Source organism: Vulpes vulpes, chromosome 11, assembly GCF_048418805.1.
Source record: "Vulpes vulpes isolate BD-2025 chromosome 11, VulVul3, whole genome shotgun sequence".
Classification (NCBI taxonomy): Eukaryota; Metazoa; Chordata; class Mammalia; order Carnivora; family Canidae; genus Vulpes; species Vulpes vulpes.
Genome location: NC_132790.1, coordinates 6,309,194 through 6,332,139, shown reverse-complemented (window position 1 = coordinate 6,332,139; position 22,946 = coordinate 6,309,194). Strand labels below are relative to the sequence as shown.

Genomic DNA, 22,946 nt, shown 5'->3' with positions numbered 1-22,946 from the left:
TCCAGGATCATGCCCTGGGCCAAAGGCAGGCGCTCTACTGCTGAGCCACTCAGGGATCCCGATTTGGAGATTTTCTGATCTGCAAAATAGAATTTTCTGTTGGTTAGAATTGTTTTTGACTGCAAATCACAGACAACTCAGATAATTGTGACTTAATAAGAAAATTGTTATTTACATCTCATGATAAGCAGTCTGGCAATATGTAGGCCCATGGTTGGCTCAGCAGTTTGATATTACCAGAAGGCTAGTTTGGTATATCCATTATTTTATTGGATTTTCTCCATGGTACAGAGGTGGCTATACCTCCACTTCTCAAGTCTTCCATCCAGCTTGCTAAATAAAATGAGTATATCAGAAATGCTGTTATTTTACCATGAAAGGCAACCTCATTCTCATTTCCATCCCCAGCTGACTTGACTTCTCATTGGCCAGAATTTGATCACATGCCCAGATCTCTCTAGGTCACTGGGAAAGGGAGAAGGATAACATTATTATTGTAGACCTATCATTCTCAAAGTATGGACCTTAGGATGATTCTGGCCAGCTTGTTAAAATAGAAATGACTGGACTCTACCGCCAGAACATTGGGTTCATTAATCCTGGGTTGAGCCTCATTGTGTCTTCATTTCCACTGTGTTCCCTGCTGATGTTCATGCTGCTGGTCCAAGGATCACTCTTGGGACCCCTTATTTAGATCAAGAGTGATTCAAACCCTAGGACTGGGATATGGGCCTACTTTCTTCTGAGGTTAAGGAATTGCTACTCTTTAAACAAGTCAAAATTTTGTGGGTTTTTTGTTGTTTGGTTTGGTTTGGTTTGGTTTTTAACAAGTCCAAGTTCCAGCATGGAAAAGGAATGGAGGGTGGTCTATCAGTCACAATCTAGATATAGATAGTTCTGTGGAGATAATGTAATAGAGCGAATTTTTTGCGAAAGTTTTAGAAGAGATTAATGACCGATTGAGGGGAATAGGAGTAACGTAGAAATGAGCATCCCAGGGAACCAGAAGTGCTGCTCAGGCTGAAGCGGTATAGGTGTTCTCAGAAATGCCACCAAGGTAAATTGTATAAGGAAAAAATGTTCTGCTCCTCTCTTCCTCCCTTCCTCCCTACCTCCTTCTTCCCTTCCTCCCCACCCTTCAACCCTCCCGCCCAAGTCACCAGTACCTCTAATCAGCCTCACCTAGCCAAAAGCAGGTCAGCAAAAGATCTGAGAAATACAACTCTGAAGAGTCTACAGAGGAAACACAGGTACCAAATCGATAGAAATGGATGACTGATTGGCACAGGGGTTGGGAGGATGGCTGACCATGAGTCAGCCACAAATGCTTGCTGGAGGTAAGGTTGATAGAAGAGTTTTAAAACATTTAAGAGTAGTTAACACCATACTAGTTATTCAACAAAGTTTCAATAAGTGGTAATGATGGAATGAAATGATAACCAGAGAATTCCCAGAATGCGTCATATGACCCTCAAGGGTGTGAAATGTACTCTGCCCCCGAGAGTCCTCAAAGAGGTTTCTTGTATACTTAGTTCAGAGAATGACATTGAAGGCTTCACTTACCTTCTTAATAACAATGGGCACAGATATCAAGAACTCTGACCTGATAGCAAGAGGAGAATAGAGAATTGAAGGTGTGCTTTTATTCTGAGGAGCATTCCAGAGGGAAGCTTTAAGATCGTCCTGAAGAGCACGATTGTGGGAGCCAGTATATCCATTCAGTGTGATGCAAATGTAACATACTCAATCAAACTCAGTTCTTGGTTCAAAATACCTCAATTGGAGCCGATTATACATCTTGCTCCAGGAAGGGGCTGGTGATGGGGACATGGGTGCAGTAATTACTTCAAGACTTAGTAAGGGACCAGCTTGAGACCAAGGAAGCTCAAATCCTAGATTTTTGACAGTGCTTGTTGTGAGAGGAAAGGGGGATCTAAGTCCTGATTGTGTTGCTTGGTCATATGTAGATTCCATATATCCTTGGTTATATGTAGAGCTGCTGGACTTGTCCATTTTTTGAGACAGTGTATTTGTTTCTGGGGAAGGGGTCTTACGCAGGGTTCAAGGATAACTTGCAGGCTAATGGTCCAAAGTCCAAAGGCCTTTCAGCACGACTGACTCTTCAAGTTCTCATTTCTGCACCTCTTTCCTGTACCTGTGCCTCGCACCCCATGTTGACCTGCTTTCCATTCTCCTGGGTCCCTATTTCACGATTATCTCTCCAATCCTTGCCCATGACTCTTCCTTTGGTTGGGATCTGTAGAACCGTATTTTTGTGTTTTCTCTAGTTCTTAGCATCAAAAATTTGCATTTGGCTTTTCTGCCTGAGGTTATGTTAAAAACTACCCTTCCTAGTTTAATAGTCTTTAAGATGTTCTTGTTGTCACTACCCTTCCCCACCTACTCTAGGCCTGTGGGCAGAACCAGATAGGCCTGTGGGATGTGCTGCTGCTGCTCCCCTGCCCGCCAGGGCCTAGCCAGCCCCCTCCCCTGGCCAGGGCAGTGGGGGCGGCTCCAGGGGCTTGGGGAAAGCCAAATTGCCAAAACTGAAGTTGCCTCCATTCCCATGTGGGAGGCCAGGTGTCCTCACGCCTCTGCCTTCTCTGTCCCAGGGGGCGGTGCGGGAGCCCGGGGCCCCAGCACACAGCCCTCGCCAGACAGAGCCAGCGGCCGAGCCTTACTTGTCTCACCCGGGCCTGCCGGCCTGGTGTCGTGTGCCTGGCCGGTCAGTATTTATTGCCTCCATATGTGCCGTCCTCTGGGCCCCCTGGCCTGCCACCTCTGCCCCCAGGCTCGGTGCCACCATCCCCGGCAGGCCATCCCCGGACCCAGCCAGGACAGCTGCGGGACCAAGCCGCACAGTCGGAGCCCTCCCCTGTGCCTCCCTCCCCTTGCCTCCCTTGTTAGGCCTGGGCCTAGGATGTTCCGGAGCCTGACCCTGCTTCTCCTTTTCTGACCGGGAAATAAACTCCCCCAAAGGAAAAAAAAAAAAAAAACTGATTTACTGTCTTGTGCTTGTTTTCTACAGTGGAAAGTTAGATCATTGGTTTTAAACTTTTCTTTTTTTCTAATATAATCATTGCAGACACACATTTGTTTCTAGACATTATTTGGCTGATTCCTACCAATTTTAACCTGCTGTATTTTTAAAATTCAATTCACAGTATTTCGTGTTTTCCTTGGAATGTCTTTTTTAATCTATGGGCTTCTGGATGTGGTGTAAATTCTACATAGTTTCACCTTTTCTGGATATTTCATTGTTATTTGATTTCTAATGTAATGTCAGTGGTCAGAGGACACTGTAGGATTTCAGTCTTTTGAAATTTTTGAGATTGTTTTATCAAACAACATTTATGTTATGTCTTGGCCAACATTCCATGTGTATTTGCAAAAAATATGTATGCTGCAGTCATTGGGTATAATGTTGAATATCAGTGAGGGTTCTGTAGATCTATATTCTTACTGATTTTTTTTTTTCCTGTTTGGTTATTCTATCAATTACTGAAATAGGGATGTTAAAATCTCTGGATTTATGTATTTTTCCCTTTAGATTTTTAGTCTTGTTTTTATGTATTTTGGAGTTTTGCTGTTAAGAACTTTTAATATTGGCATATCTATCTAATGAATTGACTCTTGTGAAATGTCTTTGTTATCTTTGCTAATTTTCCTTATCTTGAAGACATTTTGTAATGTAAATACAGCTAATCCATTCTTTTACTCAGTTTATATATATTCAGATCATCATGTTACATACTTCAAATATATTATAATTTTGTCAGTTATAACTCAATAAAGTTGAAAAACTATATATAGCTATTCTAACTTTCCATCATTGATGTCTGCATGGTATATCTTTTTCTATACTTGCATTTTAAGTGTTTGTTCTTTTGTATTTATACTGTATTTCTCGAAGAAAGTATATAATTGGGTCTTCTTTCTTATTTCGATAAACTTTGCTTTAGCTAAGTGTTTATTATATATACCTTTAAAAAAAAATTCCAATGTATTTAAGTGTTATGTTGGTTTAGGTGTATGATATACTGTTTCAGTCATTCTATATATTACTCAGTGCTCATCAAAATAAGTGTACTTTTAATCCCCTTCACCTGTTTTGCCCATCCCCTTACCCACCCAGCTTCTCTCTGGTAACCATCAATTTATTCTCTATAGTTAAAAGTCTATTTCTTGGTTGTCTTTTTTTATTTTCTGCTGTTTCTTAAATTCCATATATGAGTGAAATTGTGTTTGTCTTTGTCTGACTTATTTGGCTTAGCATTAAACTCTATAGTTCCATCCATGTTGCAAATGGCAAGATTTCATTCTTTTTTATGGCTAAGAAATATTCCACTACACACACACACACACACACACACACTTCACATCTTCTTTGTCCATTCATACATTAATGGACATTTAGGCTGTTTGCATAATCCAGCTATTATAAATAATGCTCTGGGGCACATGGGTGGCTCAGCAGGTGAAGCATCCAACTCTTGATCTCAGCTCAGGTCTTGATCTCAGGGTCATAAGTTAAGGCCCCGCATCAGGAAACCTACTTAAAAATAATAATGCTACAATAAACATAGGAGTGCATATATCTCTTTGAATTCGTGTCTTCATATTCTTTTGGTAAATGCCTAGTAGTGTGATTACTGGATTATATGGTAATCCTATTTTTAATTTTTGAGGAACTTTCAAACTGTTTTTCACAGTGACTGCACCAGTTTGCATTCCCACCAATAGTGCAAGAGGCTTCCTTTTTCTCCATATCCTCACCACTTATTTCTTTTATTGTTGATTTTAGCCATTCTGACAGGCGTAAAGTGATATTTCATTGTGGTTTTGATTTGAATTTTGCTGATTATGAGTGATGTTGACCATCTTTTCATAAATCTGTTTGCTATCTGGATGTCTTCTTTGGAGAAATGTCTATTCATGTCTTCTGCCCATTTTATAATAGAATCATTGAGTTTTTTAGTGTTCAATTACAGCAGTTCTTTTTTATTTTCGGATATGCCAAAAATAAATTTTATTTATAACCTTTTATCAGATATGTCATTTGCAAATACCTTCTAACATTCAGTAGGTTGTATTTTTGTTGTTTCCTTTACCATGTAGAAACTTTTTATTTTTATGTTGTCCCACTGTTCTGTGGGTTTTTTTCCTTTTTAAAAAAAGATGTTATTTATTTATTCACAAGAGACACACAGAGAGAGAGAGAGAGAGAGAGGCAGAGACACAGGCAGAAAGAGAAGCAGGCTCCATGCAGGGAGCCTGACATGGGACTCAATCCCAAGTCTCCAGGATCAGGCCCTGGGCTAAAGGTGGCACTAAACCACTGAGCCATCCGGGCTGCCCAGTTTTGTGGGGTTTTAAAAAAGAGTTATTTATTTTTTTTTAAAAAGAGCTATTTATGTTTAGAGAGAGCACAAGTAGGGGGAAGGGGCAAATGGAGAGATGGAAAGAATCTCAAGCAGATTCCATGCTGAGTACAGAGCCTGATACAGGGCTTGACCTCAAAACCCTAAGATGATAGCCTGAGCTGAAACTAAAAGTTTCAGAACTTTTACCAGCACCACCCAGGTGCCCTCCAATAGTTTATTTTTGCTTTTGTTTCCCTTGCTTCAAGAGACCTATCTAGAAAAATGTGGGTACAGGCAGTGTCAGAGCAATTCCTCCTGTGCTCTCCTCTATAGTTTTTATGGTTTCAGGTCCCATAATTAGATCTTTAATCCATTTTGAGTTTATTTTTATGTATAGCGTAAGAAAATGATCTTACTTTTTTTAAAGATTTTATTTATTTATTCACGAGAGATACAGGGAGAGAGGCAGAGACATAGGCTAAAGAAGAACCAGGCTCGATGCAGGACTCAATCCCGGGACTCTGGGATCACGCCCTGAGCCAAAGGCAGATCCTCAACTGCTGAGCCATGCAGGTATCCCTCTATTTTTTAATTTCAGTTTTTGCGTTCCTCATCTCTGATTGGTTCTTTTTTATGTTTTCTATCTCTTTTTTGAGGGTCTCACTCAAGTCTTCCACTCTTTTCTCAAGTCCAGTGAGTATCTTTATGACCAATACATAAAATTCTCTGTCAGGCATATTACGCATCTCTATTTTACTTAGGTATCTTGCTGTGGTTTTGTACTCTTCTTTCATTTGGGACATATTCCTCTATCTCTTTGTGTCTATTTCTGTGCCTTAGAAAAGTCAGCTATGCCTCTTGTCTTGAAGGTAATGGCCTTATGAAGAAGATGTTCTGTAGTCCCCCACAATGCAGTCTTCCATGTTCAACAGAATCTGGCACTTCAAGAGTATCTCCTGGAGTGTTGCATGCATGTTCCTGCTGTGACTGGGCCACTTTTGCCTCCAGTCCCGTCATCTGCAATGTCTTTCTTTGCCTTTTGTGAGTAGTGCTTGATCCCAGTGTTCTTAGTGAGCCAGTCTGTGGCTGCCTTGAGCTTGAGTTGATTCAGACCAGGTATTTACCAGAGATGCAGTAGCACTGAACTGCAAGGGCAGATTCTCTGTGTTTTCCCCTTAAAAGCTTTCTTTGGTGTGCCCCTCATTTTCCTGGGGCTGCAGTTGGACTAGTGTATGTGTTTATTTTCCCCTCCTTTGGGCAGAATGCACTTGGGAATGGTGCTGGACCTGTCAGGGCTGCTCACACACCATCATGCTCGAGGCACTGGCGTACCTCGATGTTTTAGATGTGCTCTAGCCAAGGGCGTACAGAAGGGGACAAGTCCCCAGGAGAATGTAGGGGCAGGGCACATGATGTGCACAGGTTTGCACAGTTCTATTGTGGGAGGGGACCTGGAGCCACTTTAGAAAATTCTTGGGGCATTTGGGTAGCTCAGGTGGCTAGGCATCTGCCTTTGGCTCAGGTAATGATCCCATGGTCGCGATTGAGACCTGCATCAGGCTCCCTGCTCAGTGGAGAGTCTGCTTCTCCCTCTGCTCCCCCCTCCCTGCTTATGCTTCCTCTTGCATGTTATCTCTTTCTCTCAAATAAATAAAATCTTAAAACCAAGAGAGAAAAAAGAAAACTTCACCCCAGGGCTGGTGAAGGTGGGCTGCATAGTGCCAGCAAGTTCCATATTTGTCCAGTGTGGGAGGGGATCTTAGCTGTCCTGGAAAATTCCTGCTGAGGCCAGCCTGATTGGATGGTGCAGACCTGCAGGAGAGCATGGGGGCAAAGCATACTATTAACAAACTAGGTGGAGAGTGTTGATGCTGCCATGGTTCCCACAGGTGTCCATATACTGAGGCTAGGGGGTGAGGGAGGGTCATGGCACCTATCTTCACTTTTTTTTTTTTTTTTTTTGGAGAAGTCTCCCAAAGATCCCAGCTCCCCTAATACAGGGTCTGAGATTAGTAAATAAATCTAGGCATTTTTCAAACTGCTGCTTTTATACCATGTCTCAGTGGGACTTTTTGTTGGGCTGTGTCTTTAAGCGCAACTATTCCTTTTCCCTTACCCTCCCTGCCGTCTAAAGCCAAGACAGCTAAGTTTTCAAGTTCCATGTGTCAAGCCCTGCTGATTGTAAGAACCTGTGAAATTTGGCCCCTTTGGTTTTCAAAGTCAAATGTCATAGGGATTCATCTTCCCCAAGCCTGAGGTGCCTGGTGTGAGGGTGTGTTCCTTTCCCCTCTCCATACTCTCCATGTCCCTCCCTTCCATGGATGGTTCTGTGGTTCTGCTTAGCTCCTGAACGTGTCTGCATCCTTCCTACCCTCTTTGAGGTGGCTTCTACTCTACTTTTAGCTGTGGAGAGACTGTTCTCAGTCTTCAAGTTGTTTTCTTGGTTATTCATACTGATATCGGTGTTATCTACTTATGTTCTTGGAATGAGGTGAGTTTGGGATCCTCCTACTCTGCCATCTTCTCTGGAAGCCTACATACATTTAATACAAATATTGATATGATTGGTTTTGGGTTTACCAGTTTGCAGTTTCTTTTCTGTTTGTCTCATTCCCTTTTTATTTTTCTGTTCCTCTTATTTATGATTTTTAGGGGGTTAATCACGTGATTTTATTTTATTAGGTTTTTTTCTTTTATTATTTTTAGTGATTGTCCTAGGAATCTTGTAAGCATCTTTAAATTATTCATCTCCTTTGAGTTACTAATGTAGTAGATTAATATAGTTCCATTTTTCACAAAATACTTAATGTTGTAATACTTCAGGATAGTTTTATTTATCACTCACCTGTTGCTTTTGCTATTGTCATTTGTTATATCTATATACATTATAGATTCTATGATAGTGTTATAATGCTTTATTTAAAGTCATTTGTAGGGATGCCTGGGTGGCTCAGTGGTTGAGCATGTGCCTTTGGCTCAGGGCATATCCCAGAGTCCTAGGATCAAGTCCCACATCAGGCTTCCTGCATGGAGCCTGCTTCTACCTCTGCCTATGTCTCTGTCTCTCTCATGAATAAATAAAAAAATAAAATCTTAAAAAAAAATAATTTGTAGGAGCACCTGGGTGGCTCAGTGGTTGAGCATCTGCCTTTGGTTCAGGTAGTGATCCTGGGGTCCTGAGATTGAGTTCTGCATTGGGCTCCCTATGGGGAGCCTCCCTTCCTCTCTGTGTCTCTCATGAATAAATACATAAAATCTTAATAAAATAAAGTCATTTGTATTTTTAGAGAAGGAAAAAAGGGAAAATTCATATCTTTTTTTATACTTTTATATCAATTTATCGTTGGTAATGTGCTTCATTATTCCAGAGGATCTGAGATACCACCTAGTTTCTTTCTCCTTCAGCCTTAAGGGTGTCTTTCAGTATTTCTTGTAGTACCAGTCAGCTTTCTGTGATTCACTGTTTTAGTTTATCTGAAAATATCTTTATGTTATATTTTGTAAAGTAATCATTTTACTGCATATAGAATTTTGGATGTATAGCCATTTACACTTAGCGTGATTATTAATACAGTTAAAGTCTGTCATCTTGCTATTTGTTCTCTATTTGTCCCATATGTTCTTTGTTCCCTTTCTACTTTTTAAATTTTTTTTTTTTGCTGTAATTTTTAGGATTCCATTTTGTCTCCATTGTTTCCTTATTACTTATAAATCTTTTGTTATTTTACTGGTGGCTTTTGTGTTTATAGTATATATCTTTAACTTACTATAAATGTCTACCCAAGTGATATTATACTACCTCATGTATAATATAAGAAACTTATGGTAGTATACTTCGATTTTTTCCCAGTTGGCCTTCTTGATATTGTTGTCGTACATTTTATTTTGAGTTTTAAACTCTAGAATATATTGTTTTTGCATAAACAGCCAAAATTCCCTTAAAGAGGTTTAAATAATAAGAAAACAACTTAAAATTAAAATTCTTAAGTAAAAATAAAATTTTAAGTAAAAATAATTAAGGAGAAAATAATTTTCAGTGCTTCCAGTATTTTTCACTCTTTCATGTACATTTGTATTTTTGTCTCTTACCACTTTTCTTCTGCTTAAAGAATTCCCTTTAACATTTCATGTACTGCAGAAAGGCAGATGATGATTTCTTTCAGCTTTTATCCATCTGAAAGGTTTATTTTACCTTGTTTTTGAAACTTTTTTTTTTTTTTTTTTGCCAGGTATAGAATCCTCAGTTGACAGGGTTTTTTTTTTTTTTTTTGTGTGTGTGTGTGTGTGTGTGTGTTTTCTTTTATTACCTTAATGTTCAGCTTTTTGCCCTGGCATTATTTTACCAAAGAAATCTGCTGACATTCTTATCTTTGTTCCTAGCATGTCTTTCTTTCTCTGTTGCTTTTAAGATTTTTTTTTTTTTTTTTTTTTTTTACTTTATCACTGTTTAGGGGAAGTTTTATTATGATGTGCCTTCATGCTTTTTTCTTCATATTTCTTGCACTTGGGGCTCATTAAGCTTCTTAAGTCTGTGTGCTTATAGTTTTCAACATATTTAGGGTATTTTTGGCAAATAGTTCCTCAGCTCTTTTTCCTGTCTTCCTGCTCCTTATTCAAGGATTCTAATAACACATATATTAAGCCACTTATTTTCCCCCATAGCTCATTGATTTCCTTTTCCTTTTTTTTTTTTCATTTGTATTCATACTGGATAGTTTCTGTTTCTGTCCTGAAGTTCACTAATCATTTCTTCTATAATATCTCAAGTGCCACAAGCCCCATCAACTTTCTCATCTCATTCATTGTATCTCTAATAGCTTGATTTGAAGTTCTCTGTGTGTATATTATATATATGCAAATATGTAATATATATATAGCATATATATATTATATAATATCCTACTTATAGAACATATGTGTACATATACACACATTCTTCAGGCCTCTGGGTTTTTTATTTATTTATTTATTTATTTTAGGTCTCTGGTTTTTTAAACATATAAATACACGTGCTGTCTTTTGATTCTAACATCTGGGTCAATTTTATGTTACAAATGATGTATTTTCTTCTTCATTTTGAGTTAGATTTTCTTGTTTCCATTCATGCCAGTAATTTTTTATTGGATTCTAGTCAATGTTGATTTGACTTTGTTGAATGATGGATATTTTGGTATTCCTATAAATATTCCTATGCTTTTTTTTCTTGGACACAGTTAAGATATTTATACACAATTAGATCCTTTTGGATTTTTAAAGATTTTTGTTGGGACCAGATCAGTGTTTAATATAGGGCTAATTATTCTGCACTGCTAAAGTGAGACCCTTTAGTGTACTCTATCTAGCATTTTCCAATGAATTAGAATTTCTAGACTAGCTTATCGAAGTATTCACTCTTCTCTCCTCGTGTGAGCACCAGATACTATTTCTCTTGCCCTTCTGGTAGTCTTTCCCCAGATTTGGGTAATTTTATCACTCTTATTTTATGATCCATACTCTGCTGAATACTTGGATATGACACCTTACAGAACCCCATCTTTGTTAAAATAAAAGTCTGTTCAGTCTTCAACACTGTTTTTTTTTTTTTTCAGTCCTTGGACACACTAATAATTTTTTTAAAGTTCTGTATACTAAATCTGACATCTGGGTGATATTGGAGTTGGTTTCTATTACCTGCTTTTTCTCCTTGGCATGGATCACATTTTCTTATTTCTTTAGTGTATAATATTTTTATTGGTTTATTTTCCTTCTTAGGAGAGGTATAATTTTCCTCTAAAGGTTTTTACTTTCATTATAGAAGGCAGTTCAATTGGTTAGATTCAGAATCCAAATATTGCCTCCACTGTAATATCATTGGTGAAATCTCCACTCAATTTTTTCACTGGCACATCTTTTGTTAACAATGAGTTAAGTCAGCTGTAGGCCTTAAATGGTACTTAGCCATGGTGATGATAAAAGAGAAGCATTTGGTGAGGATACCATGAGAAGCTAACAGCCTGCAACCCAGAAGAGGGTTCTTATGAGAACTCAAACATACTGGCACCTTGATCTCAGGAATTCCAGCCCAGAACTGTGAGAAATAAATTTCTGTTGTTGAGAAGCCAGAAAGAGAGAGAGAGAGAGAGAGAGGAGAGAGAGAGAAGCTGCTTCTTCCTTTAAATGATGCAGAGGCTATATGGGATAATGGCTAATAGTATGTATTTTTGTGTAGAATAGTCATTGGTTTAAATTCCCACTCAGCTACTTGCCAGATACTTTACTATGAGAATATTATTTAAACATCTAAGCCTCCATTTTCTATTAAATTAAGGTTCAAATTATGTCAGAACTATTCAGAGGATCAAATAAAGTAGTGAATATAAAGCATTTGTCAGAGTGCTTGAGACTGAAAAGTATTAACAGGTAGAAGTTTAACCATTTTATTTGGTAGGGAGGGAAACTATAGCAAGAAACAGAATATTCTAAAGTAGAATAAATATAAGAGTTAAACAGGAAGGTAGAATCTTTAAACACTTAGGAGTTCAGAGAAAAGAAAGTGGACTTCTTTGTCTAATGTTTGTGCTTGGATTTTAACTTTTTAAAAAATCACTTGCAGGGTGGGAAACATGAGATGAAATTGTGTATAGAGTAAGTCGATTCTGAGGCAACCAGCCTGTAGTGTGCAAAAGTTTAGTGCTAAAAAACTCTGAGAAATAAATGCAAATTGGTAGGTAAGGTGAGGTCAGATTATTTATGCTTTGAATTTCTGGTGGGAGGCTTTTACAGTAATGATCATTTATAATTACTAGAGGAAAGGAATATAATAAAATCACAAAATCATAGAAATTTCAGACCGGAAGTTAATATGATCTTGTTCAATTTTTTTTTCTTTTAAACCATTAGTGTTCACAAGTAATGAAACTTTAATATATGTATGCTACAGAAATGTATAGCTCCTCCGTGATCACTCAAGGTAGGGCTATCTAGAGATTCAGCTGGTCTGCTTAAGAGAACCTTCATGGAAAACTTGTGTTCTCTACAGTTCTGCTTGAAAAACACTGACCTATTTAATCTTTGCTTATCATAAAAATTAAAGAATTAATGTATGGAGTTGGAATGTGACTTACCTAAGCTCAAGGAGCTATTAAATGCCAAAATAGCTAGTGATATGTTAATTAAGTTTTGCTGAGTCATTAGTTTGGGGAGCATTAGCCTAATATTTCTCTGAATTGGAGAGGACAGTGACTGAAAGACCCTCCAGGACACATTGCACTCATTCAGGTCTAAGAACGTAAGAAATTGGTACATGGATTTGGCAACAGATGTAGACAGTGGGTGCAAAACAGATTTTTAAAACAGGTCAAAGAAAGAATTTCTGGTGCATCCTCTTTCCTTTTCTCTTGTCTTTCTCACATCTAGCAGGTATTCATCTTGTGCCCACTGAGTTTCCAGGTCCAGTTCTGTCTTCATGTTACCCAATGAGACTTACACACAGAAAACAAATAAGATATCCATGTAAAATACAAAATAGTTAGTTGACAGTAAGTGCAAAGGAGGAAAAAAACAGGAAGATAATGAGGAATATTTGAGCTGGGGTGAGAGCAAGTATGGTTGTCATTTTAGATACAGGAGCAGATAGGGGCTTGCTGAGAAGATGGCTATTTGAGCAAAGACTTGGAGGTTGAGAAATTAAGTAGTGGAGCTATCTGAGAGATCAGTGTAGGCACAGAAGGAACAGTGTCAATGAACATGTGCAAAGGCAAGAGTGGGCCAGATGTGTCTGAGGAACTGCTAGGAAGTCAATGTAGCTGTTCTGGGTAAGCAAAAGGAACAGTGTTTGATAAATTCAAAGAGATAATAGCAGGCAGATCATGTCACTTTATAAGCCGTAAGAACTTTGATCTTTTATTCGTTGATTATGAGGAATGAGAGCTAGGATGGTATTGTGCTGGGGGAGGAAAATGAGTTTGCAATATAGAAAGACACATGTTGTGAAACACTGGGCAGGGTGAGTTTGAAGAGAGACCTCTAAGTTTAGCTAATGTGTTGGCAATAGTGAATGTGTGTACGAACTTGTGTTAGAGGTCACTTTAGAGATGTGGACCGGAGAGCCTCTGGACTAGAGAGAAGAGTTGCAAGTAGGTTGGCTCATTATGGAGGGATTTGGGAATGACTTGTTTAGCCAGAAAAGAAAACTTCACAGATAAAATTTGAAGGATTCAACCAGAAGAGGTTGGTTCTCTTGTGGTGAGTCAGTAAAGAAGATTTACAGAGGGCAGAGAGCCATATCACCAATGTCAGTGACACCATTATTAATAGTTATACCTTTAAGTTTAATGGACTGAAGCTAGATGGCAATCAGCATGTACAAAGAAGAAGCAGGAAGAATGATATCACCATATATTTTGTGTAGCAGTTAACTGGCTTACAGGATTGATTCATACCTTATTGAAGCTTTCTTTATATATACGGAAAACATGCAGTAAAAACTGCATGCAAATTAAAAAATTTGGCTAATGAAGAAACTGAGGTTGCTTAAAACTTATAGCAACCAGTTAGTTGGTTAGTAGCAGGTGAAGGCCTAAATCCAAAGCCCAGGTCTCCTGTCTTCTGGGGTGTTAAACCTGGAAGAGCTCTGAAGTAGGCTAGGACACAGTCCTTTCATTTTACCTACAAGAATTGAGGCCTGAACTGTCTTGGCATGGACATACAGCCCCTCTATGACCACATGGAAATTAGAAATTAGAGAATGTTAATTATTGCAGGCCTAATAAACAGCTGCCTAGCTCTTTACATTGATATCATCCAGTCCTTTAAGCAACATTATGAACTAGGTAAAACCATCTTCATTTAAAAACCAGGGAAACTAAAGTTGAAAAAAGACAAATAATTTGCTCAGAGTCCCATGACTATGAATGAACAGAGCCAAGATTCAAACTCAAATGTATCTGACTATAAAACTTTGTCTGACTCCAACTTCTCTTTGGCTGTCTATGATCTGTGATTGGTGCTGAGGTGTTTTTGTTTGCTGGTTTTTATTTTTAGAGATTATGTCTTCGTGATTCTGACTTCTGCAGTCTTTCACCTTAGTATGGAAAGGGGTCTAACAAAAACAATTAGGAAATTTTGTCTGTAGCAATAAAGTAGCCTCAAACTGTGGTTCCTCAATAAAACGGAAATGTATTTTTGCTCGTATGAACAGTCCATCTCAGTTTCAGAAAGGGCTCCACTCTACATAGTCAGGCAGGCTCTACCATTTTAAACATGTGGCTTCTAAGATTTGTATGGTAGCTCCTAATGGGCACATAGAAATGGCATGGAGGTTCATATGAGACATTTTTGTAGGCTATATTTGAAATTACATTATTTCTAGCTCTAAAGCTAGAACTCAGTCACATGAGTTCACTTATCTGCAAAGAAGGTGTGCTCAGGACACCCTTGGCAGCCCAAGGAGAAGGGGACTTGAAAGAGCTAGCTTGTTTCTATCACAAAGTCTCTTGGTTACACTAATTTATCTTTTTATTTTCACTTAAATATTCTGATGCATGCCTTATGTTATTTATGTTCAATGCAATCTTGGAATTCAGGAAAAATTTAATAATAATCAGGTGTGTGTTTATTATGTTTTTGGTACTTGATGTTACTGATTGCACTTAAATTCATGTGACTTTTTAGAGAGAAAGAACCCATTTTTTTATGTGATGTATATTATAGACTCATAGATTCTATTCCTGAGTGTTTCACAATGTGACAATTATCTCAAAATCCACATGAATCATTTTAAAGATTCAAAGATCCCCTCTGTGTCCTAACCAGTTTCTTGATTAATATTGTTTTCTGTTTTTTCCCCTATTTTTATTTAAATTCTAGTTACGTAATATATAGTATAATGTTGTTTTCAGGAATAGAATTTAGTGATTCATCACTTACACATAACACCCAGTGCTCTTCCTAACAAGTGCTCTCCTTAATATCCATTATCCATTTAGGCTGTCCCCCACCCAGCTCCCTCCATCAACCCTGTTTGTTCTCTATCATTAGGAGTCTCTTATGGTTTGCTTCCCTTTCTCTTGATTTTTTATCTTCTCATATGTTCATCTGTTTTATTTCTTAAATTCCACACATGAGTGAAGTCATTTGGTATTTGTCTTTCTCTGACTGACAGATTTTGCTTAGCAGAATACGCTTTAATTCCATCCACTGTTTTCTGTTTTTTAGAAATATATAGAGTTAAAAGTTAGTATTCTGTACAACAGGAGAAATATAACAGATTTTACTCATGAGTCTTTTGTTCATTAATCCTATAATAAAGTATGATTTTTATTTTCCCAACATCTACAGATGAGAAAACAAAGATTTGGAAAAAATCTCTACAATGTGTGTTAGTAAACAGGCATTTGAAGTTATGTTTGTCTCCAAAGTCCATATTCTGTTAATCATGGTTACGTTTTTATATTCCAGTTTGCCCTGATAGACTGCAAGTACCTGGAGCACAGGCACTTTCTTTTCTTTTTCTTTTTTTTTTTCACACTTTCTTTTCATCTCTGTATCACAGAGTATGATACAGCATTTGATATATGTATGCTCAAGAAGCTTTTGTCCAGTGAAAAAGTATCAAAGTTTTTCTCAAGACTCAAATTCCTCACTCTACAAATCCTTAGAAAAGATAAAACCTAGGGCACCTGAGTGGCTCAGTTAGTTAAGCATCTGACCCTTGATTGTAGGTTAGGTCATGATCTCTGGGTCCTGAGTTCAAAACCCATGCCAGGCTCTGCACTAGGTGTGGAGCCTACTTAAGATTCTCTCTCTCACTCCTGGCCCTTCCCACTCATGTATGCTGTCTGTCTGTCTTCTGTCTCTCTAAACAAAACTAAACAAAAACATAAAATCCAACTGCATCTGGAGTCTCTACTTCACTGTGAACTATAACTCATTAATATGATATATAATAGTATCACCTTGAACATGAGCCTTGAGATAAACTTTGTTGATTTTATAAATTTTCAAATACCGTATCTGAGACAGAAGAGATCAGATGAAGGAAGAGATTCATCTAACTCAAGAGACAAGCATTTTGCAAAAATCCAAGGATTTGTTGCAAATGCCTTTTGATAGTAAATTCATTGCACTTTCAAAATAGGTCTAATGTGTTCCATAGGACATACCTGAGAAAAACCCTTTGGTTTTCATTGTGATAAAAAATATCGTAAGGTACAGTTAGGATTGTCCATTGAAGGTAGGTGGAGAGCTACGTGTCTTTTTTGTTGCCTGTTCTTCCTTTAAAATCTCTGAAGATTAGACATGGAAACAAAATATTAAATAGAAGCTACATGTTGTCTTTTCAAGGTAAATAGCATATAAAGATTAAACTAATCCCGTTCTATTTAGTTTTGTGAAGCGATATTGTATCTTTGTGATTTGCAAACAGCAGGATATCTCGTATTTTGAATCTCTATTACAGCACTTTTTCGTTGTTCCTTTCATTCAGTCCATTGTCATTTATTTTTGCGTTCTTTCATTTTCACAGACTTGTACTGGATACCTTCATATTGCTTCATATTCACTTACTATCACTAGAAATATAAATCTAAGAATAGATGTCTCTGTTCTTGGGGAAATTTGCATTTGAGTGAACGACATAAAGGGGGAATTACTGTGATAGAGCAAGACATGTGCTGAAATAGATGTGTACGTATATGTTGAGCCACTAGGAGAGGGGAAGGACCTGTGCATCTAGGGGAGTTGCAGAAGGTGGTACTGGCTGGGATTTAAAGGATGCTTCTGTACACATCCTCCTCTTGATCAGGAGTACTTGGATTTCAGAAATTATATCTTTACTTCTGCATCTGCCAGAACACAAATAGTCTTTATAGCACATCATATTTTCAGCTCAACAAATATTAGACAATTGAATAAATGCTATATATTTGTGTGAATCTTCCTTTCTTCATTTGCCGACAAGATGATATGATAGAGTACTGAAAGATACAGGTTTTAGCTTGTTCTGAACCTGCTTTTGCCACTTGTTACCTGTGTGACCCAGGCTATAATGTGAGCTATTAGTAGTAGACACTTGACACTGATACAGGGAAAAAAATGCTGTAGGTTGCCCTCTCCTTAATCCCCCATCATCTGTTGTTTCTCTGACACATTTTCAGATCTGTGCTGGGTTAAACTGAGATTTAAAGAAATTCTAGGACTTGTTATAGGAAGTAAAAATGATATATGTTTTTTGTTTGTTTCCTTTGGAATGGGTAACACATTGTGTGATGCAGTCGGGCTTTTGGTTTACAAAGTGGCCCCTGTACATGCAGGGCAGGGAGAGGCAGAAGAAGAAGGCAAACCAGTGCAGATTAATAGGTGGCAAGTTTAATACACAAAGGAATTTAACAAACAAGCCTTTTCTTGAGCAGCTGCAAGATGAGTAGGTCTCCACACCCATCTGCCAGAATCCTAAAAGTTTACGTAGAGACCTTCACTGGGTTCAATCATATACACTATCCAGATGGTCTCAACAGCACATTGCTTTCTCAAGGCTGCGTCCTTGAAAACAGCTCTCCCTGTGGGAACAGTGGGAAGAATGATATTCCAAGGACAGGGAAGAGACTGAGGAGCCTCTGATTGCCTGGATCCAGCTCTCTGGTCAACCAGCAGTTATGTCCTCTCAATGACCTTCCCCGACACAGGCTTACTGTAATTCATCAGAATTCATTGAGGGAGCATTGGATTCCATAGTGAACTCACAGAGACCCTGTTCCCAAGGCATCTGTCATGTTTGTTTGCCTGTGGCAAGTGCTGTCTGGGAGAGACAAATCTCTGAGGACAAAGGCAGCTATGACCCATTTATAATTTTTAATGTTCCCCCAAAGTGTCACTGAAAAGCCTAAGTGTTTTCTGTATTTGGGCTTGTGGCGGTTGCTTTTAATACTACTGTGACTATATAGAAGAAATGGCTGGTTTTATGAACAAAATGAAAATATGAGCACCTCTCAAGTGTAGTCTGGTTGCATATAAAATGAAACTTTTGGCTTCAGTTGTAGACCTTACAGAACCAAAATGTGCAGCCTTGTTACCAAGTGCTGGTATGTGAGGAGTCATGGTTATTACCAGTGAATTGCCCGAATCTGCTATGGGCAGTGCATCTCCCAGGCAAGGGACATCTCCACGACTTTTCTCATTTTTGTTGCAAGCCAGGGATTCCCTGGTGTCTCTGGGAGCAGTTGTAGACCTGTAACTCTCTGGTTGTCTTTGCTCTCACGGTTTCCCATGCTACACAGATAACTTCTGTCCTGCTGAATCATAGAAGCCTTTAATGGTCTCTCTTACTATCATTTCAGGAATAAAAATATATGTGAGGGCAGCCTTGGTGGCTCAGCAGTTTAGCACCACCTTTGGCCCAGGGTGTGATCCTGGGGACCCAGGACCGTTGCACGTTGGGCTCCCTGCATTGAGCCTGCTTCTCCCTCTGCCTGTGTCTCTGCCTCTCTCTCTCTCTCTCTCTCTCTCTCTCTCTGCATCTCTTGTGAATAAATAAATAAAATCTTAAGAAATATATATGTGAGTTTTAAAAACATTTGCACATGATTCACCACTCCTACTCCTCTTAGAAAGTGAGCACTGAATTGAGGGCTGGAGGAATTATTTGAAAGATGTTCAGATAATTTATCCTCCAAACTCGCATGGTTTTGAGAAGGAAATGGGCAGCAGGTGTAAACACAGGACATGTGATTATTTTGGTTTATCTGAGAAGATTTTTCTTGTCTAGTTCTGATTTCTCAAAATACTGACTGCAGTTGGATGCTTGTTACCTGAATACTGTTGGTAGTCCAGATGTGGCAAGATGTGTGGGGGTCATGGCCACTTTCCAAGACCTTTGGAAATCAATGTCTTAGGTAGAATTTGTTGCTGCTCCATTGCAGAGAGTTGTCTTTCAGCCTCACATGGAGAAAGTCTTCTCATTATACTTGTTTCTCCTATTGACCTGTATTTTAAAAAATCCTAAAAAAAAAAAAAAAATCCCAAACTGACTCCATAAGCTAGGGCTAGCTCCTTCTGTCTGTGAGACATAGCCTCAAGTCACCTATTTTAATTTTTGAAATTTTAAGTGATCTAAGGTCTGTCTCACAAAATCACACATCTGTAAAATTTCAGAAATTATAATAAAGCTGTTTAAAATTCATTTTCTGGGGATTTATAATACATGCACAGACAATCTGACTGCAATTGCTAAAGGTGCCACTGGGTCCTGTGGGCTTACTGTATTTAGAAACCTAAGGAATGGGACTGGAGTCTGGGAAGATAGCTGAGTAAGAGGACTCTAAGCTCACCTTGTTCTGTGAATACAATGAAATAACACCCACATCAGCAAAAATAAAAAAAAAAAATGACCTGAAGACTGGCAGACCAAACATAACAACCAAAGGTAGAGAATAGGCCACATGCAAAAAGGTAGAAGGCATGGAGATACTGTTTGAGAGCAAAATGGACCTTAGCTGTCTGTGATCCAGAGGAAGCCTGGGTCTTTGAGAAGGATAAGAAACAGACCGCCCACACCAGGGAACCCATATGGGGAAGACATTGGGCTTTGGCAGGGAGGGGGGCTGAATTTTCTGAGTTCTTATAACAAGTGGGACTTAAAGCCTGGAATTGTAAAAATCAGCAGGCTCCACTCTGGGATAGCCCAGAGGGCTTTAGGAAACTGAGTCTGCACACTTAAAGAGGACAACAAACAGGCAGCAGAGATATAGCATAGAAGTAGCAAGAGGAGCAAACTGGAGGAAGAGTGATTTACTCATCTCAGAGCCTGTTCCAAGGAGGCAGGGATCACAGGGAGACCCCTCCAGGAACCAAGGAGGGCACATACTCTTTCCCTCTCTTGGGGGGTGGCGTATGCTAAAAGCATAAAATGCTAAACCATGATGGCACCAACATTGACTACCCTACATGCTTACACCAAGACCTGCCCCCACACTTAGGTGGATCCACCCTTTCCACTAAAGCTTTTTTTAAGTCCCAGCACTGAAGCACCCAGAAGACCACAGCAGTCCTCACCAGTATCCCACCTCCTGACCAGCATCTTTTGCAGGGCTTCAGTTCTGGAGGCAGTGATGTGAGGTTGCATTTCACAAGCCAACCAGTGCACACTTTGTTAAAATGTGCCACACCTAGCAGGGACAAAACACTGCCCACAACAGCAAAAGAGAGCCTCTGCAGATGACTGAAGGAAAAAGAGACCAGTTCTACAGCAAGGCATACACAATACACATAGGAGACACCCATGAAACACCCAGTCCTGAGGAACAAGGTACACTGCACTTCAGGGCACTATAGGACCTCTTCTTCATAAGTCTATTACTTTCAAGAAAAGAGATGTAGCTGACTTTCCTAACATAGAAACAGATACAGAGAATTAGACAAAATGAGAAGACAGAGGAATATATCCCAAATAAAATAATCAGTCCAAACCACAGCAAGAGACCTAAGTGAAACAGATAAGTAATATACCTAGTAATGAATTTAAAGTAATGAGCATAAGGATACTCACTGGACTTGAGAAAAGAGTGGAAGACATCACTGAGACATTTAACAGATAAAAAAAAGAACCAACCAGAGATGAAGAACACAATAAATTTAATTTAAAAGTACACTTGATGGAATAAATAGCAGGCTAGAGGAATCAAAAGAATGAATTAATGATCTGTAAGACAGTAATTTGCTCAAGCTGAGCAAATGAGAGGGAAAAAAAATATGCAAACTGAGAACAACCTTAAGGAAACTCAGTGACTCCATCAAGTGAAATGACATTTGCATGTTAGGGATCCCAGAGGAAGAAGAGAGAGAAAGAGGGCAGAAAATTTACTTGAAGAAATAATAGCTGAAAACTTCCCAAATCTGGGGAAGGAAACAGATATCCAGGATGCACAGGGATACCCGCCCAAACAAATCAGCCCGAAGGAGGGCCCCAGCAAGACACATGGTAATTAAAATGGCAAAGAGTGGTGATGAAGAACAAAATTTAAAAGCAGTAAGAGAAAACAGTTACATATCAGGGAAATCCCATAAGGCTTTCAGCTGATTTTTCGGCAAAAACTTTGTAGGCCAGAAGAGAGATATTCAAAGTGCTAAGAGGGAAAAATCTGCAGCCAAAAATACTCTGTCCAGGAAGGCGATCTATTGGATCAGAAAGAAAGATAAAGAGTTTCTCAGACAAACAAACTAAAGAAAGACACCTGCAGATTGAAAGTGAGGGGATGGAGAAACATTTATTATACAAATGGATGGCAAAAGAAAACAGGGGTAGCAATACTTAGATAAAAGAGACTCTAAAACAAAGACTGTAACAAGTGACAAAGAATACTAGATAATAATAAAAGGGACAGTCCAACAAGAAGATAATTAATTGTAAATATTTAAACATCCAACATGGAGGCACCCAAATACATAAAGCAGCTAATAACAAACATAAAGGAAGTAATCAGCGGGAACACAATAATAGTAATGGACTTTAACACCCCACTACACTCATGGACAGATCATCCAAACAGAAAACCAAAAAGGAAGCAGTAGCTTTGAATGGCACGCTGGGTCAGAGCAGCTTAACAGATATATTCAGAACATTTCATCCTGAAACAAGAGAATGCACATTCTTTTAAAGTACACATGGAATATTCTCCAGAATAGATCACATATAAGACCACTCTACTGGATATTTACCCCCAAAACACAAAAGTACAAATTTGGTGGAATACATACACCCCTATTTTTATTGCAGCATTATTTACCGTAGTCAAATGTTGGAAATAGCCCAAGCATACATTGATGGACGAGTGGACAAAGAAGATGTGATGTGGATAGATAGATAGATAGATAGATAGATAGATAGATAGATGATAGATAGATAGATCACATACACAATGGAATATTACTCAGCCATAAAATAATGAAATCTTGCCATTTGCAGTGATGTGGATTGACTTAGAGAATATAATGCTAAGTAAAATAAGTCAAAGACAAATACCATATGATTTCACTCATATGTGGAATTTAAGAAACATAACAAATGAGCAAGCAAAAAAATAAGACACACCAAGAAAAAGATTCTTAACTATAGAGAATAAACTGATGGTTTTTAGAGAGGATGGGGGGGGGGGGTGATACGTTAAATAGGTGATAGGGATTAAATAGTAATTTTATCCTGCTGAGCACTGAGTCACGTATAGAGTTGTTGAATCAGTTGTGCATCTGAAACTAATATAATGTTGTATATTAAGTATACTGGAATTAAAATTTAAAAATTAAAAAAACCCTAAGAGACTGTATATGTCAAAGAATTATATGGACTAAATGATAATAATTCATAAAGGAAGAAGGTGACAGTTGCCCCCTCCCTCCTCCAAAAAAAAAAAAAAAACTGAATTTGCCCAGTATACAGAGCTATACCTTTTCTCTCTTTACTTAGCTCGAATGCCATGAGATGAGACTGACAGGTTGCAAACTACATTCACAGCCCTGTGCACACCTTAGGACATGTCAAGGTAATAGAACAACTGGTAGCTGATTGCCCCTGAGCCAGTGCCTACAGCAGGGCACTGCTGAAAAAGACTCCAA

At 38.6% G+C, this 22,946-nt stretch overlaps 1 protein-coding gene across 2 annotated transcripts in view; it reads left to right on the top strand.

The window, feature by feature from the left end:
* NELL1 (neural EGFL like 1) overlaps positions 1 to 22,946 on the top strand; it is an 805,991-nt gene that overhangs the window by 740,374 nt on the left and 42,671 nt on the right. The window lies entirely within an intron of this gene.